The sequence below is a fragment of the Athene noctua genome, chromosome 1 (genome assembly GCF_965140245.1).
Source record: "Athene noctua chromosome 1, bAthNoc1.hap1.1, whole genome shotgun sequence".
NCBI lineage: Eukaryota > Metazoa > Chordata > Aves > Strigiformes > Strigidae > Athene > Athene noctua.
Window position 1 is genome coordinate 174969695 of NC_134037.1, and position 20717 is coordinate 174990411.

The 20717-nt window shown below is 40.8% G+C and overlaps 1 protein-coding gene across 1 annotated transcript in view; it reads right to left on the minus strand.

Moving 5' to 3' along the window:
* Positions 1 to 20134, minus strand: part of IL1RAPL1 (interleukin 1 receptor accessory protein like 1) — an 801634-nt gene extending 781500 nt beyond the window's left edge. The window contains exon 1 of the mRNA XM_074929670.1: positions 19755 to 20134. The gene's annotated coding sequence lies outside the window, so the exon portion shown is untranslated. The remainder of the gene's footprint in view (positions 1 to 19754) is intronic.
* Between the last annotated feature and the right edge of the window lie 583 nt (positions 20135 to 20717).

Here is a 20717-nt window from a genome sequence, read left to right on the forward strand (position 1 = left end):
AACAATTTGCTTTTTCTTGTATACAAGAGTGGTTTAGACTTTACTTCATTGAACAATATAAATCTTCTCTCATCTTTGCAAACTAGAAAAGAAATATTGTGAAATTAATACTTGGGGAAACACTCATTTCCTGCACTCTCGGTGTAGTTTGTTTCCTCTAGTGATATGGAAATGCGGATGTTGTTTACCTTAAAAATATTCAAAATTATGTGTAAATGCCATGAATACGATAACATCGCATTTATTAACTTGACTAAATGCACAATATTAATTTCTGCAGTAGAAAGTAAAATCAAATGAAGATAACATTTAACAAGCACCTTTATTTTTTTCCTGTCATTTGTCTTCAGGTGGTGTCTGGGGAGATTAATTTGGCATGGCTGTATTACTACCAGCAAGTGACAGAACAGTTTTACCTAAGGGGAGAGGGAGAAGACATACGCCTGAAAAATTAATGGCCTTCCCCTTCTGGAAATACTATTTCACCCCTGGCTAGCTCCTCTACACTTCTGCAGTAGCAGCCTTAAAGCAATCCTTCCTCCCCCTGCTGCTTCCTTGGGCAATTATTACATCTTGTGCTAGGATGAATACAACTTCGCCTAGCTGATTAAATATATCTAAGATTAGGAAGAAAACCCATTTTTGCTGTGTGCCCAGGAGTGAGACAGAAGAGCCTGTGAAGGTGCTTCCTGTCTAGATGTGTCTCATTTGGCTCTCCTCTGTCTGATGTAGGTAAGAACATACTGTTTCTGGATTGCTTCTTCCTATCTGTCCTTTCCCATCTTATACATTAACGAAGAAAAATGATAGCATTTTTATGCAATATGGGACATGTTCCTATATTATATCTTTAGTAATTTCTTCTTTAAAACTTCCTCATTTACTTTAATAAAGAATGTTACATCAGTATTCTCACCGCTGCACCATATATATATATATATTAGGACACTCATAATGTCCTTGATTTCTCCTGCTCTCTTTCTGTGGTACATTGTAATTTCTGGGTCTTTTTTAATTCTAATTAATTATAGGATGTTGGGAGTTATTAGCTTGGATCTTGTGAGCGAAGTAGTATGGGGTTGATGATCTGTAGTCCTTTTTAAACTAACTGTGTATTACATTTTTGTAGTCAACTAGACTCCCTGGTTGCACCAGTGCTAAACGAAATAAAGCCAGAAAGAAAGGTCAAGTGCTGGATCTGCAACCATCCGTGCCACTTCCCTGCTAGCAGGCTCTCTGGTGTGGCTTTGGGTTGGGGAACTGAGGCTCCCTGCCCCAATGTGCAGGCAGGCGGCAGGGGGTAGCACCAGGTGGGTGGCAGCCAGGACAAGAGTCCCACTGCCCTACAGACTCCCCAACCAACACCCCACAAGGCTTCTCACACAAACACCCCTGCACGCCATCCCGTTATACAACACAATTCTTCCATTTATGCTATGGAAAAGCCAGTCTGGCAGGCTGCAACAATGCCCTCACATCATGTCTGCATCTTCCACTGAAAAAAAAAAAAGCCCTCATAAAATTCAATAATGATGTCTTAGGCAACAGGAGCCTTCTTCACAGGACTACCCTACCCCTTTGGGCCATAAATTACAGAGCATAAATATGGCCTGGCCCAGTCACTTGGCCTCAGGGCCAGGGAATGGTCCATGGCTCTCTTACTCAGCAGTACAGGCACGGCCACTTCTCCAGATGGGTTTCTGACATCTTAATCCTACAATTTGAAATTATCTGATACCCCCTCCCAGTCAGTCTTACTCTATGCTTAAAGGCCATTCTGAAACACTAAGTGACTAACATAACTGGATTTTTTAACACTGGTTATGCAAATCTGAGATGATACAATCAGGGCTGGGTGTTCCTAAAGGAGTTTTATTCTTGTGTCTGACAGGTGTCACTGTCATTGATGATCCTAACTCACATCGGCTATACTGTAATTTTACATTCTCAGTAAAGCTTAATTGTATGTAAGATGGAGAGGTTTTTAATGAAAATTAGGTACATGATGAGACCATGAGGCTGAGGAACTGCTAATGAAATATTTAGGATACCAAACTCAGTGTTTGCCACAAATACTCTATAAAAACTATTTTACATTACTTCTAGCTAACCTTAGCCAAAACCTGTTTTTTATACTTAAAACCATGTTGATATTACACTTTACCATCACATTACTTTTCTAGAATCCCTTCTTTTGCAAGTTATTACTCTTCCTATGCCAGGTGCATTATTATCCTATTTCTTGACTTTTTAATAATGAGGTATCTGAGTATTGCCTGTCCTAAACATATGCCATGTGAAGTTTCTGTAAGTCTGAAAATAAAAAACGAGAATTTTTCTTAGCTGCATTTGTGACTTGCATTGGAATGCCAGATTTGCTGGCATGGTTTTACAGTTGAGAGGAGGGGATTTTTAAATAGTATCGGATAACTATAGGAATGAATGAGAAATACAGTGTCGTGTTATGGTAAGATAAGACATATTCCTTGAGGTCTCTGCCTCACACATATCACTATTTCTGGTGATTCAGTGAATGAGTTCGTACTTCGTGAGTAAAACTGACCTGTTTAATCTTACATACCTATGTATTAGTAGCTACCATGACATCCTCTGTATCTACAAAACAGCACTGAAACAGGCAATCCTTCTGGTACCAGGATGAAGCTATGAACAATTGCCATTTCTTACATTGCCAGAAGAAGGACCACTGTTAAGAACACCTACAAGAGCAGAGAGAGCAATACTTTTGGCTACCATTCACATTCTAGGCAGATTCTCAGCATTAAATATATACTTAAGTCAGAGTGGTAAAGCGTTACAGATTGGCTGGGGCAACCACAGACTCCTAGTAAAGCAGAATGCTGCTACACACCGGATGTCGGAAAAAACGTATGGGATAAGTACAATCCTCTAAATGACAAATAAGAATGACATATCACTGAATAGCTACAGATTTAGCATCTGTATTTTAAGATAGGTATGTGGGAGAGCTGCTGCATATGGCACTAATGAGACCTATTCTGGCATAACGCAGAGGCTTCTGTCCAGTATTTTCCAAAAGATCAACTCAGAACACAAGTACAAAGACAGTTGCTAAAGTACGTAAGGGGAATAGAAGTCTAACTAGAACAGAAAATTTTAGCTTGTTTACTGTGATAAATATCAAAGAAGCCATGACTGCTTTCTGTATACCATCAGAGAACAGATATGAGTCAGAAGAAAAGTCATGTCAATTAAAGGGCACTAAACCTGAGCTGTCCAGCAATTATTTAGCCTTGAAAGCAGAAACCAGAGTAGAAGGACAAACCCACAAGAAAACTGCTTTAAGAGGGAATAGGGGCTGCATAACAATAAGGCCCTGTCCTCTGTTCCTAAGAATGGGTATATATATTCAGAACTGGAGTCTATCCTGAGTAGCTAATAATAGGGTTTAAAAAACAATTCACAATTAAAGTTTAACAATCACTGTAAAATAGATCTTAAAAAATAAATACAAAGATAACTTGTTCCAGGAATCATTCATCTGCTGAATAATTTTACCTTTGGGTGAAAATTAATGTGGCACCAGGAACATGTATCTATAAATTCAGGTGATGATTTGTACATGTTCCACCAGTGTCCTGTCTTACATGCAAATAACTAGACAGAAAAAATACATTAAATATATATCTTATGCAAGTTACATTAATTCATATTCGAAATATAAAACTATTTTTTTTAAACGATCTAACAAAAAAATCCTTAAAAAAAGGGCTTTGAATAGCCTTCTTACTCAGCCTTACTGTGCAAACACCCATCATTCAGAAGACATCTTTCTACAAATTTCTTTTAGTAACTCCTGTCTAGTCTGGAGATGGCTATTGAGGACAATTTATAGGTCAATGCATTTTTCAGAAGCAGACACCATGATCTATGAGCAATACGCACAATTCAATTAATTTTTTCTGACTGATCAAGGCAATAATGATGATATATTCAATTTAGATTGTCATAAGGTGTTTCATTTGGTACCATGTGACCTTCTAATTATTAAGACAGTAAAATGACACAACGTTTGCATTAAAAATTAAATTTCCTTCAAATTCAAATAGATTAAAACTTGCTTATTAATAAGAGGTCAAAAGTCCAAATTGAAACTAAGAGGCCAAATATTTTATTTAAATACTCTGAATACCATGTAACATGAAGTTGTGCTTACCTTCCTCAGTGATAGTTTAGTTTTCTGTTTTCTAACACTAAAACACTGCAATTTCACTGATGGGGGAAAAGATTTATGTCACAGAGTTCTGAAAGGCTCACAGGAGTTTGTGCAGAAATTTATTCTTCTGTAGGTAAAATCATCTTACAAAATCAACATGATTTTGAGCAAGTCAATTGTTTTGATAGCTCAATGAAAACTGGGCTGTTGATTGTTTTTTTCTTAGGTGACATCTGCAGATGGTCTGGCATCACAGAAACTTAGTGCTCTTCCTACAGACAGACCTCACATTTTGTGAGAATTGGCTGCTATGAAATTAAGCCTTTGGTGGCTTTTTAGAAACTTCCTCAATCATTCAAGCAGACTAAAAAGATGGTGAACTCCAACCTCTGTTCCTTCAAATCCCTTCTCTACTGTGATGTCTATGAAAAACTTAGAAGGAAGTGGCAGCTGACGGCTACTGTCAATAGTGTTGCCAATATAGTTTTGTTACTACCTTGTGCTCCCCAGCTGCGCCTATCCAATTTCTCTCTCTTGTAAGCTGTATGGAGTGGGTTCTGAGCATACACAACACAGAGTGAAATGGAAACAAGGTGATTATGGGTAATCTTGTAATAGGAAGAAGTAATAATAACTCCTCCACCAACATTAAAATCCCTATTCTCATCCAAACCCTAACCACAATGCCTGCTTCCACCCATAGCAGACACTATTGACAAGTCAGACAGGACAAGGTAAAATAATTTTTTCCACAACTTAATCATAAAAGCTTTCAAAGGATATACATAGATGCACATTTTGTCTGTATAAAGTGATTGTACAGAGTTATGTATGGATAGGAAAGAAAAAAAAATCTGGCGTGGAAAAAGTCCAGCTTGGCCTTTAAAAGCAGTAACACCCTTAACTGAAATCTGATGAACAAACATGATCTGCTGGAGTGTCGAGTGCATTTCAGTTCTCCTACAAATGGGAAATATGGCTGTGTCAAATTCTGTTTTTCAATTGAATTGTTTCACAAAACCTTTGTTTTTCTGGCCCTTTTCTGGCAGGACAATTTGTGCAAAGGAGCATACAAGACCAAGGAGCTTTGTAGCTTACTTCTGAAGAGCAGCTGTGTTACAGAGTGGTACCCCAAATGGAACCAGCTCTGGAGACCCAGTTGCCTTCCCAGTCCTGATTCAGAGAGCAGCAGGCACACACCTGCCCATCCCAGTGGGGATGAAACAGGCAGGGGGAAAGGTGCACAGCTCTGCACGGAACTGTCTCAACAGCATGCTTTCAAAGGGCAACAAAAAAGGAGGCACAAGCATCTTACAAACACAGATCTAGCCAGACAGAGCTCCAAAGCATAAGGCTAAGAGTGAGTTAACTTATTCTCAGGGAAAAAAAATCTGTTTATAAATATGTTTTTCATATTGAGCTAGATTACTCCTCTCTATTTCATTCTTCCCTTTCACACGTGCATAAGTTGTACAACATAATAATTAGAAAGTACGATCTGCATAACAAAATCCCCAGAAACAACTGCAGAGCCTGTGATTATTAGCTCACATTTCACAGGAAGAATACAGCATACAGTAACACTTTACTGAAGGAAACCCATCCATCTTCTCAGACAGGAGTCTGTCTTTTGTGCTCTCCTCACACCGCAAAACACCATATCTTAACATATCTCACAGTCTCTAATATATCTATTCCCTTAGTGAGCCAGCGAGGTGAGAAGTGCCATCACCCCGTTCTGCTCATGGGAACTGAAGTCAGGCAATACGTCTGCACTGTCAAGTGATGCAGTCCTTGAGCAAATTCCCTCACTTGGTTCCCAGGCCATCCATGCTGCATAATGTTAGTTCATTGCTGGTGTCTGTTTAGAGTCAGCAAATGAAGGAAGGCAGATGACTCCAAGGACCACCTCTACTACCAAAGTGACAGGCTTGGTGCAGTATGTATTGAACTGTCCTTTGACACCACCCCATTCCTAAATTTGCCCCTACACGTAGTCTAGGACACACAATGTATTCTACCAGTTTTGTCCATGAAAAAAGTATCATGCTGAGGGGGCTGCAATTCACACAGTCGAAACTAAAAATACCCCTAAAACCTACAGAAACCAACATCAGTAACAGTAATAACTAAGTGTTTGGACAACCACAGGTGGCTGGAGACCCATGACCAAATGAGAAATACTCTGGTCCTGGCCAACCTTCTTGAGAAGGGATGGGTGCTGGGCTGTGTGGCTGTGAACTGCTCTCCAGCGCTTGGCTGTCAGGGCCTGGAGCTTGCTGTCCCCCTTCACAGTGCCCAGCCAGCTGGCCTCAGAGAGCTGCTGTGAAGGGACAGCCCCCCCCCCAGCCAAGTGCCCTCCTGAACTTGGGAGCTAATGTTAAGCCAAGGCTTTGACAGTGGAGAGGTGGCAAGGATTTCTCCTTAAGGATGATGTATGCAACAAGAAAGATGATGTGATTAACCCAGAGTCATGCCAGAGGCCACTGGCCGACACCTAGGATTTCTCAGTTTCTTAATTATTAATAGCCTTTCTTTAACGTCCATCCTAGAGCAGCCTTCCTCATGCCTGCCAGTTGCTACACAGCACTGAACCCTGAACAAGACAGGGAGGTAGTGCTCTGCTGACCACTGCCTGCAGCTTTCCATGCACGCAGCGCATCGCCTGCAGACCCTGTGCCTACCTGCCCAAGGCACTCAAGGCACTCCCCATCAGCCAGGCATTGCCAGTCCACAATTTGCCTCTAGAAAGAGGTTAAACTTTGTCAAAACCAGCCACATGATCTAATTGCAGAGCCCCATTATTTTAACTCGCAGGTACATAGCTAAATGTCCATCTGGGTTATGTGATCTCAGGAACAGCATACTACATAAATACAGTATTACCATGAAACATAAGCGATGTGTGCAGAAGGGAGTCACAATCACTATCAGTGACTAGTGACAGAATGTCTCAACTGGTAAGAGTTACATATATTCCACATTGCTGAAGATAATTAATGTATTTGTGTATCTTAGCACATAAAATACAAGATAGTTTAAGGGTATTTTTTGCCCTAAGGCTCTGGTTTCAAGAAAAAAATTAGTGCTCACTATAAAAGAGGTGTGGACAGTCAGAGAAAGTGAAGTCCCCATTTGCTCATGGAGACTGATAAAGCAGTTCTTGTTTCATGTGTGTATTATAGACTGTGGTCACCTTAAAAGCTATGCACCATACACTCATGTAACCGTAAAAGTGGGCTAGATTTCCAGACATCAACAAAACACAACCTCCTGCTGAAATCAGTGATTCTGTATGTCAAACACCAACCACTCTGTTATAAAACTTTTGAGTTCCATAAACGAAATTTTATGGAACCCTCTAAAAATATATACTATTTTGATACTGAAATCAGTGATGGTGCTCTCTTCTGTATTTTAACTATTTCTGAACATCTAAAGGAAAGTGGATGTTGCTGGACCAAGCAGTTTGTTTATTCTTACTCCTTGATAAGGACTGAGAAAAAAATTGGGCCCCTTCAAACAGAAGCTATTTTTAAAATATCCTTTAAATCATAAGAGGGACTTTCTGCCCTCTACAATAAGTAGAAAGACAATCATCACTTTAAAACAAGTAATGGACTTAAAGAACTGTGTATCTAAATTTAATTACAAAACCGTTCTTTTTTCTGGTGTCTCCCTTTCTGTTGTCGGGGGGGGGGGGGGGGGGGGGGGGGAAGCGAGGGTTGTGTGGTGTGGTTTTTTATGTCTTAATAGATATTCCTTAAAACAGAATCAAAAGTTTGTGGGTGTAAAAAAAAATGCATAATTTGAACATAGTCTTACTCTAGTATTTTTCCTCTAAATTGCAATAACCTTTAGACTATAAATTCACAGTAAAAGAAAAAAAATAAGAAAAAATCCTTCTTTTTAAAGTTAAGAATACCGTGCCAATTTTGGTAGAAAAAATACAAGATAATCTATAGGAAACTGTGTCTAGTTGAAAATTTAGTCATCCTCATTCATCACAATAAAGTATTAGGTTAAAAGCTTATTTGAGAGTACACTGTGGGGTTAAAATTACAGCACCAAGAATAGTAATAAAAGCAAGGACTGTAGAACCACAGTTCCTGCCAAAGAATAAATTTACTTATTTCCATGTTACTTATTTCTGTGTTTCAGGTGGCACTGATACAGCCAGATACACTTTAGACTACATTATATTTACATTTTCATTTTCATGTGCAGGCTTCATTATTAGATAAACTGCATCCTGGCTATATATATTTCTTCCAAGCAATGTTCTTCATAGTCTGTGTCAGTGTGGGATTAAGCACACCAAAATACGTGTTAAAATCTTGACTCCTACTGTAATCTAAACCCATCTACATAGCAAGCAGCTCCTGCCAATCTATGAGATATACTGCCCACAGCTTCCCCTATATTACGAAACACAGACTCCGAGTTAGGAATTCAGGACTAACACAGAGCCAGTAGCCTATCTTGCACATGTCCAGATACTGTCATTCAGCTGACAGCTGGCCTCTTGACTCCTTGACTTTCAGAAACTTCGAACCAGCTCATACGGTAATGCATGAGGGAGCTCAGATGGGAAAACATGTGTAGGTCTAAACTAGACATGCAGGTGAGACTTTGCGCAGCAGGTCTTCGTCAAGTACTGCAATGTCCAATTCAGTGCTCTTGAACTCTAGAACAACAAATTAAAGGAGCATCTTCTGTCTAAAAGAGCTGGACTAGGCAGGAAAGTGAAAGAAAAGTAAAACTCTTGCAGTTAAACAGTCATTAACTGTGTAAACACAAAGATAAAAACCATTGGTAAAGGTAACACAAAAATTGACATGGTTGCATTTTTCAATATTAACACCCATGATTTTGTAATAAGACATGTATATGCATGTATCTCTGCTTATGTTTATATATATGCAGATATAAATACATCAGCATTATTTGAAAGATGTCAAAATAAACACAGATTAAAAGATGCATTTTTATATGAGGCATTTGAGATGAATGGCAAGTCTTATTTACACATTTCCTGTGGTTTTATATATTTAAAGAAACATCAAAGGTTTGAAATAAGAAAATTATATTCTCACAGCCATAAAGTATACTCTTGTGATTGCATTAGAGTGGCTGTACAGTATAACTTCTTTGTTTGCTGACAATAGGTTTTGCTATGTTAATTAAATAAGTAATGTGTCTGTGATCTTTATTCATTAAAATTAATGCAATAATATCTATGTTGAAGGTTCATACTGGACTCAATCTGGCAAGCAGAATGAAACGGTTTCACTGGAGTTACTCTAAGTTTATTCTTGATGTAACACAGAGCTCCGACAGGAGTTTCTGTGTGAAATCGGTTTACCCTTGCTTTGCTGAATCTTATTACCCATCAGGAAACATGATGATCTTCAGAGCAGACAAAAATGTCTTGTACTAAACAAAGGTATGTAGAGCATGAATCTCCAGGCACAGGGCAACAGGTCGTGCCAAGCACGGAGCTCGCTGGCCAGGTGTACTTCTACAGTCGGCTGTGATGAGGGAAACGCTGCCGGTATCACCTCTGAGCTCTGTGGTCCCACTGTGGGGGAAAGTCATCAGCTGGCATTAGCCCAAAGGATGGCACTGAGCACAGCGGGTCATTTCTAGTAACAAGACTTAAAACAAGGGGCAGAGGTTTTGTGTATAAACCTGAGATCCCCTCGCCTCTGGGATTATCTCCTGGCAAAACGGGAACTGCCCTGCTTTGGTGACCCCTTTGGAAGAACTGCTCTTCACAAAGGCAGCACCTGTGAGTGTGCAGCTGGTGATGGTCCTGCACCAGCAGGCAAATGTACCACATGAAGTAAGAGAAACCTGCTGCTGAGATTTTAAGTTTCCCAAATCTCATTCACCGTACACTGAGACAGACAGTGGTCTTTTCAGCAACAGTTTGGGCACTGGATTAAAATTTGATGAATAGGAGTAAAAAAGGGGTTAAAGTTCAGCATCTAAATCACAAAGACCTACTCATATTTTTGTCCTGTTAACTAGGTGGGTTACACCTGAATCGTGTCAAGAAGGAAAAACACAAGCTACTTTAGATTTATGCCCGTCTGTATTTTAAATACAATTAATTCATGCAACACGGAAAAAGAAGATGAATAGTCAAGCAAACTTAAATTAAAAAGACTGATTAGTATTTAGGAAATGGACAGCTGACCCAGCCACTCCCAGTAGTATGACTCACAGTACTATTTTCATATTTGTATTATTTAGCATCTAAAGACCTTAGTTGAGAGTTCCGTTCTGCTAAGAACTTGCATTAAGTACTCTGAAATTATCTTCCCTAATTAATTTTATACAGAAAATAAAATGTTTTTATTAAAATTTTATGTGTTCATATTAATAATTCAATTGTTTCAAAATCTAAGTGCTAAATAAATTTTTTAAAAAATTTAAAAAGGAGAAAACCTAACCTCTAACCAACACAGAAATTACTTTTTACCTGGAGGAAAGCAAATACTTTCCATGACTTTCACAGACTGGCAGAAAATTGAATTTCCATTGAGTGAGGGAGAAGAAATTGGCATTAACTCTTCCTCTAACCTTACTCCATTTATAATAAGATAGAAATCTTAAACAAAGAGTTTATATCATAAATAGATGAAACACTTAAAAAGACAAGAGGCAGGAGGTGTTTCTGTCTTCCAGAGTTCAGAGACTGGAAACTGAAGCATGGATAAATTCAGTAAAGTTTTACAGAGAATAAATATTTGGAATTAGTGAAAGGGACTAATTTCAGGCCTTGGAGGTCCAATATCTTCAAATTAATTTTATTAAATATCAAAAGTGCTGGGAAAGTAGTATAGTAAAGCAGTAACTGGAATTAAATATCACTCATCTATAATAGTATTTTTATTTGTCTTGCATTGAAGTATTCAAAACTCATTGCTAAGGACTTGCTTCTTTGTTCCTATTAGGAACATTCAGAAAGGGAAAAAGTTTATAGTGATGCCATGGATCCTAAAGTTAGCATCTGACTCTCAGTTGCCCCTGGAAGCACAACTCCCTTCAGTAATGACAGAGAGGGCCTCAAGTTTTGTGAGCCTCTGTGGAAACCCATCTTCTTTTGCTACCCAACCTAATTATTTGTACTGTCTTTGTTCCAAACCTGCAAAACTAATTTTAGGATGCTGAAGAGATAAAAGACGTACATTACATTAGCTAATGTGGAAGTCTTAAGCATTAAGTGCTACTACAAACACGATCCAGAGAAAACACTAATTAAGGAAGGCCCCTTGTAAGTGAACATCCATAAAGAGATGTACAATGTCTGACCATTAAGGCATGTGATTGTCCTTTAGCAGAACATACATTATAATGCACTAAAGAGGCAATAGGAAAGAGGATATGTTAATCTAACTAAAGATTAAAACATATCTGTAATTTCCTTAAACTACCAAATTTTTAGAAATAACTAGCTCGGGATGTACACCAATACTGCACATGATCTTAGTGATTATTCTTAAAGGGGCTTATGATATTCCCATCATAGTGATGGAAAGCACCAAAGACCAGCGATGGCTTAGCAACCTTTAAGAAGCCAGACATTCCTTTCTACAAAGAAATAAAATATGGAGGTCATGTATCTTTTAATGATGGAAATTGATGGGACTGACTGTGCTGTCAGTAACATAGTGAAGCTTTATTGAATTCTATTAAAGTTTACAAGATTGTCTTTTTCTAATCAATGCTAACCTGCTGAAGATAAGAAGCAGCATGAGTTTTTTTCACAGAAACCATCAAAAATGAGGAAATTAGATTATAAAGCTGGAGATTGACCAAAACCGACTGAGTGCAGTGGATATCTTTCCATTTACTTCAGTGGGTTTTGGGTCAGGACTTCAGTAATGAGAACTTAAACAGACAAATTAGGCTGCCGAGTCAGCACTAATAAAGTCTTTATTAAGCAGTACCACAATTTCCAGATTTGTAAACTGAACAGGTAGTGGAGAACTATGGTCACATGAACACACTTATAGTCCATCTAGCCAGATGCAGACCTCCAAGGGAAGTCAGTAGCAAATTCTTCAGAAGAAGCATCTTCGAACACTTTAGAAATCAGAGGCGCACACATCCATTGATTACACTATAACTGGAAGTTGGCAGGAGGTCCTTGCGGTACACAAAGTTATAGCCTTCTAATCTAACTATCTACTATATAGGCTGATAATCTTATCTAGCTATATATTACAAGGTAAAATTTTAAGATCTTGTTTATATTTGTGGACATACTCAAACGATCCTATTCTACTAGACCTTTTTCTTCACCGTATCCTTGACAGAAAGAGACAGAGAATTCGAATGAACTATGTCAAGGAGTATTTTCCTTTATTCATTTTAGATTTGTGATAATTTAATTTTATTGGTCATCAGGAAAACAATATATAAAAGAACTCAAAGCATCTTTCAATAGCCTTCAGTATTCCACACTGCATCCCCTGTTCTCCCATATCATATCTTCCTCTTTTTTCTGAGTAATACAAACCCTTCATCTCTTTCTTCAGATGGGAGTCTTTTCATGTGTAAGTCTTTTCTTTTTTGCTGTCATTCGCTGGTCCTTTCTTCCTTGATAGCTTTCTGGATAAGAAGTGACCAAAGGCTGACACATTATTCATACTGACTATAAGAGTCAGCATTTGGTAAAACAAATGTTACACAAGAAATACTGAACAGTTTTGCACTCCTTTTATAGAGCATGTAGCTTTCTTCTGCTATGAACTGAGCAAACACTCCGATCAAGCTTCTCCATAAAAATGGACAAGAGATTTTCAATAGTATCTGTTGTTCTGTTAGAAAGGTATACAGGAAACATTCAGACTCTACCTTTCAAAGTGTTACCATGCATATGTCTAAAATAACAGATGATATCCTATAGCCCGGACTGGTGATCTTTGATAGTCCTTTCAAATCATGTTTTAGGTCTGGCATTCGAAAATAAATTTGTGTGGTCTTCAAATAAGCTGCATTTACAAATCATTAAAAAATAAACTAATATTGAATCAACCCTCAAAACCAGCTACCGTCTCATGGTGTGTTTGAAGTGTTATGTTGCCTACACATAGCATAAGAAATAACTAGAGTACTTTCTCTTCATGACTTGCTCTCAGTCTTCCTCTGTGTATGTATGTCAGTAATGCATATGTATACATAGGCATACACAGGCATATGCATTTGTACATGTGTGTGTGCACATACCTAAATATATATGTAAGTACAGAGAGACAATGCCAATCAGTGAATCTCATTTAACACTGATGTAAGCATACCACCTTCAGCTACGGGACTCCCCCAAAAAATGTCTACTAGAAAGCTGACAGGCCTTTTCTGTTTCAGAAGAGATTTGAATAAAATAAATTCTATCTGTAACAAATATGAAGATCTTATTGATAGACTGATACACAGACATACACACATCACTATTATGCATACAACTTTTTAAAAAGGAAATGCCATGCATTTCCAGTTATGTTATTCTAAAATGAGCAAAGGTAAGATTTCCTGCAAAAAAGTTTAAATCTGGGAGGAGACAGCCAGAAAGCATTGAAGAGAAGTCAAGGATGCAGGAATGCCAAGGTGCTATATAGTAACAGCTGTGCTCTGCTGCCATCCTGAAATTCTGTGCACGGAAGAGCAACCTGACAGACACAGGGCTAAAATTGTTGCCAGGGATCAGTGCCACACAAAGGCATCCTGGCCAAACACATCCCTCTGCAGACATAGTGGCTCCATCCCAAGGTTTCCATCACACCGACAGATCTTCTTGATGAAGGAATTATCCTTGAGGCATATGATCCACTGAGATCAGAGACAAATTCCGTAGAGATGTGCTGCCAAATGGATGTAGGCAGGGATGAATGTACATGCAGGTCCCTTACACCGTTCAGGCACAGCAACTCTCAGTCTGAGGCAACTGGTCTGGGAACCCAGACAGGTCACTGCCAGTTCAGCTCACTCCTAACCTCACAGGCAGAAGCCTTTCCCTGTGCACTATAATGATGCACGTTACTAGGACTTCACTTTCCTTGAAATAGTCTAAACTTTTGGCTGAGATTGAGTTTACTGAAATTGCTACTGACAGACCAAGCACACATTATTAAGTGGAACTTAACAGGTGAAACTGAGATACTGAGGTTTTATGCAGCAGCTGCACTAGGCAGTCTTGTAAGACCGTTTTGAGAGTGTTGCGAGATTTTTGCTGGAAATTCCAACAGTTTGTGCTTTGTCAGAGAAAAATTTGATTCACGTAAAATATCTCTCTTTTCTAAAATAGCCAACAGGAAACATTCTTTCTCTCATGTTCCTGCCACTAATTTACTATTTTATGGAGAAGCACCTCAAGGTACCTCAACTGAGAGATCAGTCTCATTGTGCAACTGGATACATGCATGAAAATGAAAAGGTGATGGCCCTCGCACTCAAGAGTTCAAGAATCCCCCCCAAAAAATTAGAGCAGTGGGAATTGGGAACTGCAATGACTTCAAGCACCTGTGTCTCACTAGTGAAAAACAGATGAAAGGAATATACAAAAACACCCCATCTCTGAAGAGACAGAAGCTACATCACCAATGTCCATACATTTATACACACTTCTGCCCCCTTTTATAACCCATTCTGCTAGTCTCCATCTTCTTCCTCTTTTACAATGCACTATTCATTGAGGACCGCTGTGAACGATGAGAGAACAGAAAACTTTGACAGCACTAGCCATCCAATCGCCAAGTAGTATTACCCCTTGTCTGCCTGCTGATTGTACAGACTTGTACGGACTGTATCAGTCTTCTCAGTGCATGAACTAGGATCCCGTGTTTCTTTTCAGAAGATACACTGAATATTTCCTAAATTATGCACAAAACTAAAAATAAAATGGAAATAGTATCTACTGCATTGGCAAAAATCTAAATGTTTTAATTTTCCCCCTTTCTCCTTCTTCATCCCCAATCAAAAAATCTTTGTGGGTAATTGCTGGAGTTGATGCTACGACCATTGAAAGACTATTGTTTATCTGTGTGCTGTTCTTATAAACATGACATTTCTAAGCACAGATAGCAGTACGACTGATGACCTTGGTTCATTTGTTCAGACCTAGTTATTGAGGCATAAATAGTGTGCTGTTAAACACCATGAAATGATCTAGGAGTGCCTATAATACATAGGTACAGTGAGACCTAGAAAAACAGAGTACCCAGTGTTAAAACAGAGAATGAGCACTACCTGAATTCCTTGCCCTGGTCTTACATAGCTTTGGCAAATAACACAGGATTTTCCCCTTTTGCAACGGATGGAGTTCCATATGTGACTACCTTAGAAGACGAGGCAAAGTTTAACATTAACATTAAAACCCCACAGCCTTTATCTTCATTCTTCTCTCTTCTCCCTTCCCCCCACTCCGAAAGAGCTTTCTTCCAAATGTTCATTCATTTCTAGCTATCACAAGAAAAATTCATTGCTGGTTTTAAGAATATGAAAACAATACAAAAGTGCATGAAAAATGATAGATTAAATGATCTCTCCTGAGTCACTGTGGTCCATCATCTCATTTTTAATTACACTTTAAAATAAAACAAGCATACACTTGAACTGATAGAGAATAATGGCTGCTTTGGTGCTGCTGTAGATGTGGATGTAAAGACTTAAAGAAACGCATGGATTACTGACCTGACAGGCCATGATGGTAATCCAAAACAGTCGTTACAGTCTCTACTGTAAATTCTTCTTATTTCATGTCCCCCTGACACAACGGATGCCAACAAGATAGAGGTTTATAATAGAAATGCTGACATAACCTTGTCTATAGCTGGGCAAGTGGTGCCACTATAATTAAACTTTACAACTTGAGCACCACTAGATAAGTTGCTACTTTTTAATCATATTAATCAGAGCTTGGATGTTTCAATTGCCATATATAATCATGCAGCATGCACTATAAAAATAAGAAGATTCCCAGCTGCTAAAGATCGTTGCTGTTATGAAACACAGAAGTAGATCCAAACACTTCTCTGTAAGTGCAAATACACAGAACGGAAACCTCAGTCTGTTTTCCATTTTTTTGCTTTGTTTCCCAATACATGGGTTCAATAATAGCCACAAAAAGTACTCTGAATACAAGAATATCACTGAATAGTAAAAAAGCTTCATTAAGATCTGCCCTGTATATTTCAAATTTTCCTATCAGCAGTAAAACAAGTGTACTGTCTTCAGAGATAACAACAGTCAGAAGCCTGCTCTTTCAGAGGGAGGCACTGAGATTATTCTTCATGCACTGCTGTTTTCTTTAAAAGCCGGCTTCCCAGCGCTGGCGAGGAGTGGGTGGCAAAACTCTCACTGCTTTCAGTGGTCTGAGATTTGGAGCCTGGGAACGTTTTATGTAAATATTTCTCTTCACATTTTCTCTTCATTTGTCCGAGTGATTTACAGTTTTACTTCAGCAAGGAAAGTTTCCTCTCGAAGAAGCTATATTTGGTGCAAACTGAATGGATACTGCATTGGAGCTGAAACCCTCTATTTTTACCAAGTGGGTATTGCTAACTACAACAATGACATTAAACTATAAATAAAACTCGGTTGCTTACCACATTCTATTACCCTAAATTTGCAAATCCTTGCATGCTGCATGCCAGTTTAAATGTATCGTGATATATTCCCACATTGTCAATGCCTACTCTTTTACAGTAGCAGCTTTATAACACTTTCTGTAGACAATTGTGCTTTCCTTTAAGATGGGTGGTACAGGTATGTAGCCTGTATGTCACAAGTCCTGTACGGAATTAAAGGGAAAGAGTCTGACTGTAATCGTGTGTGGGGGAACAGACTATGCCATGGACACTTCTGAAAATTATAAGAGCTGTAGCAATGCACAGGAGTTGCCATAGTGTTATTCTGACCCCTGAAGGATGGAAACAGAGTTAACTTCATATCCTTTTTTTCCCATTTATTCAGTATACTCTATGAATGTCAAACTCTAAACTACATTATCAGGATTTATTAGTACTTGCCCAGACTTATCCTCAAGAAATATGAAAATAGTCATGAACGAATAGTGAACCAACTTTAAAATACTGATGTTTTCAGGGAAGCAGCGGAAAAAATGATTTTTCAGGCTGGTTCCATGGTAAAATTACTGTGAGTTTGATAGTGCATTAAATCTGGTAGATATGTGGAGATCATGTTTATCAAGAGATGTAAAACCCACTCTGTCCTCACCTCTTCTTAACTGAAAAGTATTTTAGTGAAATTTTGCTAGAATGAATTCAGAGCAAGATGAGGAAGGGCACAGGCCAGTGATAAGATCATTTATTTCAGCTGACTCAAGATTTCATCAGGCTTACGTTCTTCAGCAAATGCATCCATTAGAGAGGTATGGGGCCTCAGCAGTGCCTTTGCAAGCTCAGCTGTCTTCAGGGAGTACTCTCCCCCCCCCCCCCCGCCCCGCTATCTTCTTCTCAAAGAGACAGGAATACTGATTTATGATTTTAAAATGGGTATTGAAAAGTATATCCTGACACAACTACATGGACAATTCGCTAAAGAAGTCCATCTGAGTTAAACCGATGGGATGCCTGTCACACCTTTGCTCTTCACCTACTCACTTCTGAGATGCCTGAAATGTGTTAACGGACCACCTTTTAGTTTCCCTATAAATGTAACAGGTAGATTAGTTGTTATATCTGACGATACTTTTCTTCTAAAGTCAGTCATGCTGTACTCAAAAACACCAAAGCAGCATCCTGCTAGAGCTGCGAGGCAGTCGCTGCACACACCAAGAGCGAGACAACGCTATCCATGTTAAGCGCCGCACACGCTTGGGGTGAAACAGCACCAGCTCTGCCTTGAGCACTGGAAGAGGGGTCAGCAGGATGGCATGTTTGGAGGTAGATGACAGCGAGGGGGGAGGAAGATCAATTTTAATTTCGGTTTTGTTCCTCCTCCACTCAGCTGTTGCCATGCACTGAAGTCCCAGGTTGCCGTGTGACCTTGCCGAGGAGCACGCAGCCGGATCTGCTCAATGGGACCATTGTGCAGCCTTGCAGGGGCTTTTCTGGAGCCCTCTCCACGGGTGTGGCTGAATTAGCAACCAGGCAGCCTCCTCCTCCTCCTCCGTGAACTCCCCGTCCCGGGGAAACTCCGCCAGGAGCACACTGATGCAAAAGGCAGCCTGTAAGAGGCAAACCCCTTGTCAGGAGCTGAGCAAGGATCTCCCCTCCTCTGCCCAGGTCTCTATCCCCCGCTACCGGGAGCGCTACAAAGTTAACCCAAGTGATCAATACGCTGTATGAGCATATTATTCCACTATCGGCGACTGATGCCATTGATGTAATCAAGTTACATAATCGCCGTCTTTGCACAAATACATCCATCTTCCTACAGATAGATCTGCATATCTTCTTCCATCCATTATGCATGAACCCACCAGCAGTACATGAGGCTATATATTTTCGCACACACTATATAACTTTAGCATTGCAGTGCACTGCACTGCACAACGTCATCACTATCGATTCCCCCAACCTTCCCCCATTCCCTCGATCAGAATTGATTTTGCAGAGAAAGATTACCAATGTGCATTGCTTGGATCCCTTTAAATCTTTAAAGGCTGAAGTGCTTCCCTTGCTCGCTTCTGTTCTTAAGACGACGATCATTTCTCTCCTTTCTCTCCCTGCCTGCTTCACACCACAACTAACAACGGAATTAATTCACACACAGTCCCTCGGCCAGATGCATGTATGTATGAAATACCGAAGATAGCATCTCTGTTTGCAAATCTTCAACTCCCATACACGTGGTCTGAGGTTTCAGTAGGTAAGTCATTGGGGGAAAAAATATTTTATAAGAGCAGGTGGATGAGAGATTTTCAGGTATTTCTCTGCTATCAAGATGAGGTGGGTTTTTTTCTTTCCTTACTGTCCCTCAGTTCATAATTTCCTTGTAGGATTTACAGGAAGAGTTGTAATCCCAAATTACCAGTGGCATTTAACCCCCTTAGCACCAGAGCACTGTTCCACGATCAATAAGGATCGCCACCTTAAAGTTTAACAACTTAAGAAGCAGGATTTCTCTACCTCCATTGCAGCTATGAAATGCAGCAGAATGCTGCACAGAGTTGGAAACATTTGTTTCAACCAGCGGATGGGATCCGATCTCATCTTAAATAGATTCCATCACGGAGAGCTTCTTTACTATCACATACCCTTTTCAGTCAAAAAAATATTAACCGGGAAAAAAGAAAAAGGAAAAGGGGGGGGGGGGGGGGGGGGGGGGAGAATGAAAGACTCCTTGCTTCTACAGTACGCTTCCAAATCCAGAGGGTGCAAGAACAGAGAGGGTGGAGGAGATTTTTAATTTATTTATCGCAAAAAAGCACTCACCAGAAGACCTACTGCAGTTATTCCACTCAACTGCCAATAACGGCCGGAGCCCCTCGCATCAGGGTAATGCAGCAATCCCGAAAGTACCCATTTCAATCACACGCCACCAAGTTTAGCAATGCCGGGCTTTCGCCTGGATAGAAAATGACCTTACCCACAGGAGTCTCCCGAAATATCCCTCCGGTGCGATCAGTCAGCGAGACGAGTGCCGGTCACCACACTGCGCACTCGCCCGGAGAAGCCCCGTGTTTACTCCTGGGGCTGAGCTGGCCGCGAGTGCCGCGGACGCGGCGCCCATCCATCCACCGCTGCCAGCTCCGCCGCGGGCGCAGGTAATTCCATACAGACTTCGGCGCCCCCCGCCCCCCCCGAGTCGCCCCTTCCTTCCTAGTTCAGAAAGTGCCCGCGGCGCCGGCGGGAGGTACCATCCAGGTGCGGCGAAGGGGGGGGGGGGAGAAGGGGGGGGGCGGCCGGCCTGGGGGCCCCCGCGCCGCCCGCGGGCAGCTCCGCGCCCAGCGCGCCGCCGCCGAGGGCCGGACCCGGGCTGCCGCGCACAAGTATCCGGCGAGCGGCGGTCCGGTGGGGTTTCCTGGTGCCGGGCGGCTGTGGGGAAAGCGCTGTGGGGGGGGGAGGGTACTTGCCGGGTCCTAGCACCCTCACCGCCGCGCCATAAAAGAAAAAAAAAAAGAAAAAAAAAAAAAAGGGGGGGGGGGGGGTTGGCGGGGGAAAAAATCTCCAAGGGGAAAAGAAGAAAGGAGAAAAAAAATCGGTTGTCCGCTTGCCCCGAACGATACTAATCCCCGGTGAAAATGACAAGTGATCGGCAACGAAGAGGAGGTCTTGATTGATAACCACAATCCACCCAAAATATCCTACGGAGCAGAGGAGGAGAGAGGAGGGAGAGGCGAGGCGAGGCGAGAGGAACCGCAGCGCATAAAGCGGCTCCGCCGTTTCCACGAGACGGGCTCGCCCGGCCGCACGCGCCCGCCGCCGGGCCGCCAGCCGGCGGAGGAGGGGCCGCTGCTGCCACCCGATGGGCGCCGCGCCGGGCGGGCGGGGGGGCTTCGGGGGTTTGGGCTGGGTTGTGGGTTTGGTTTTTTTTGGTGGGGGGC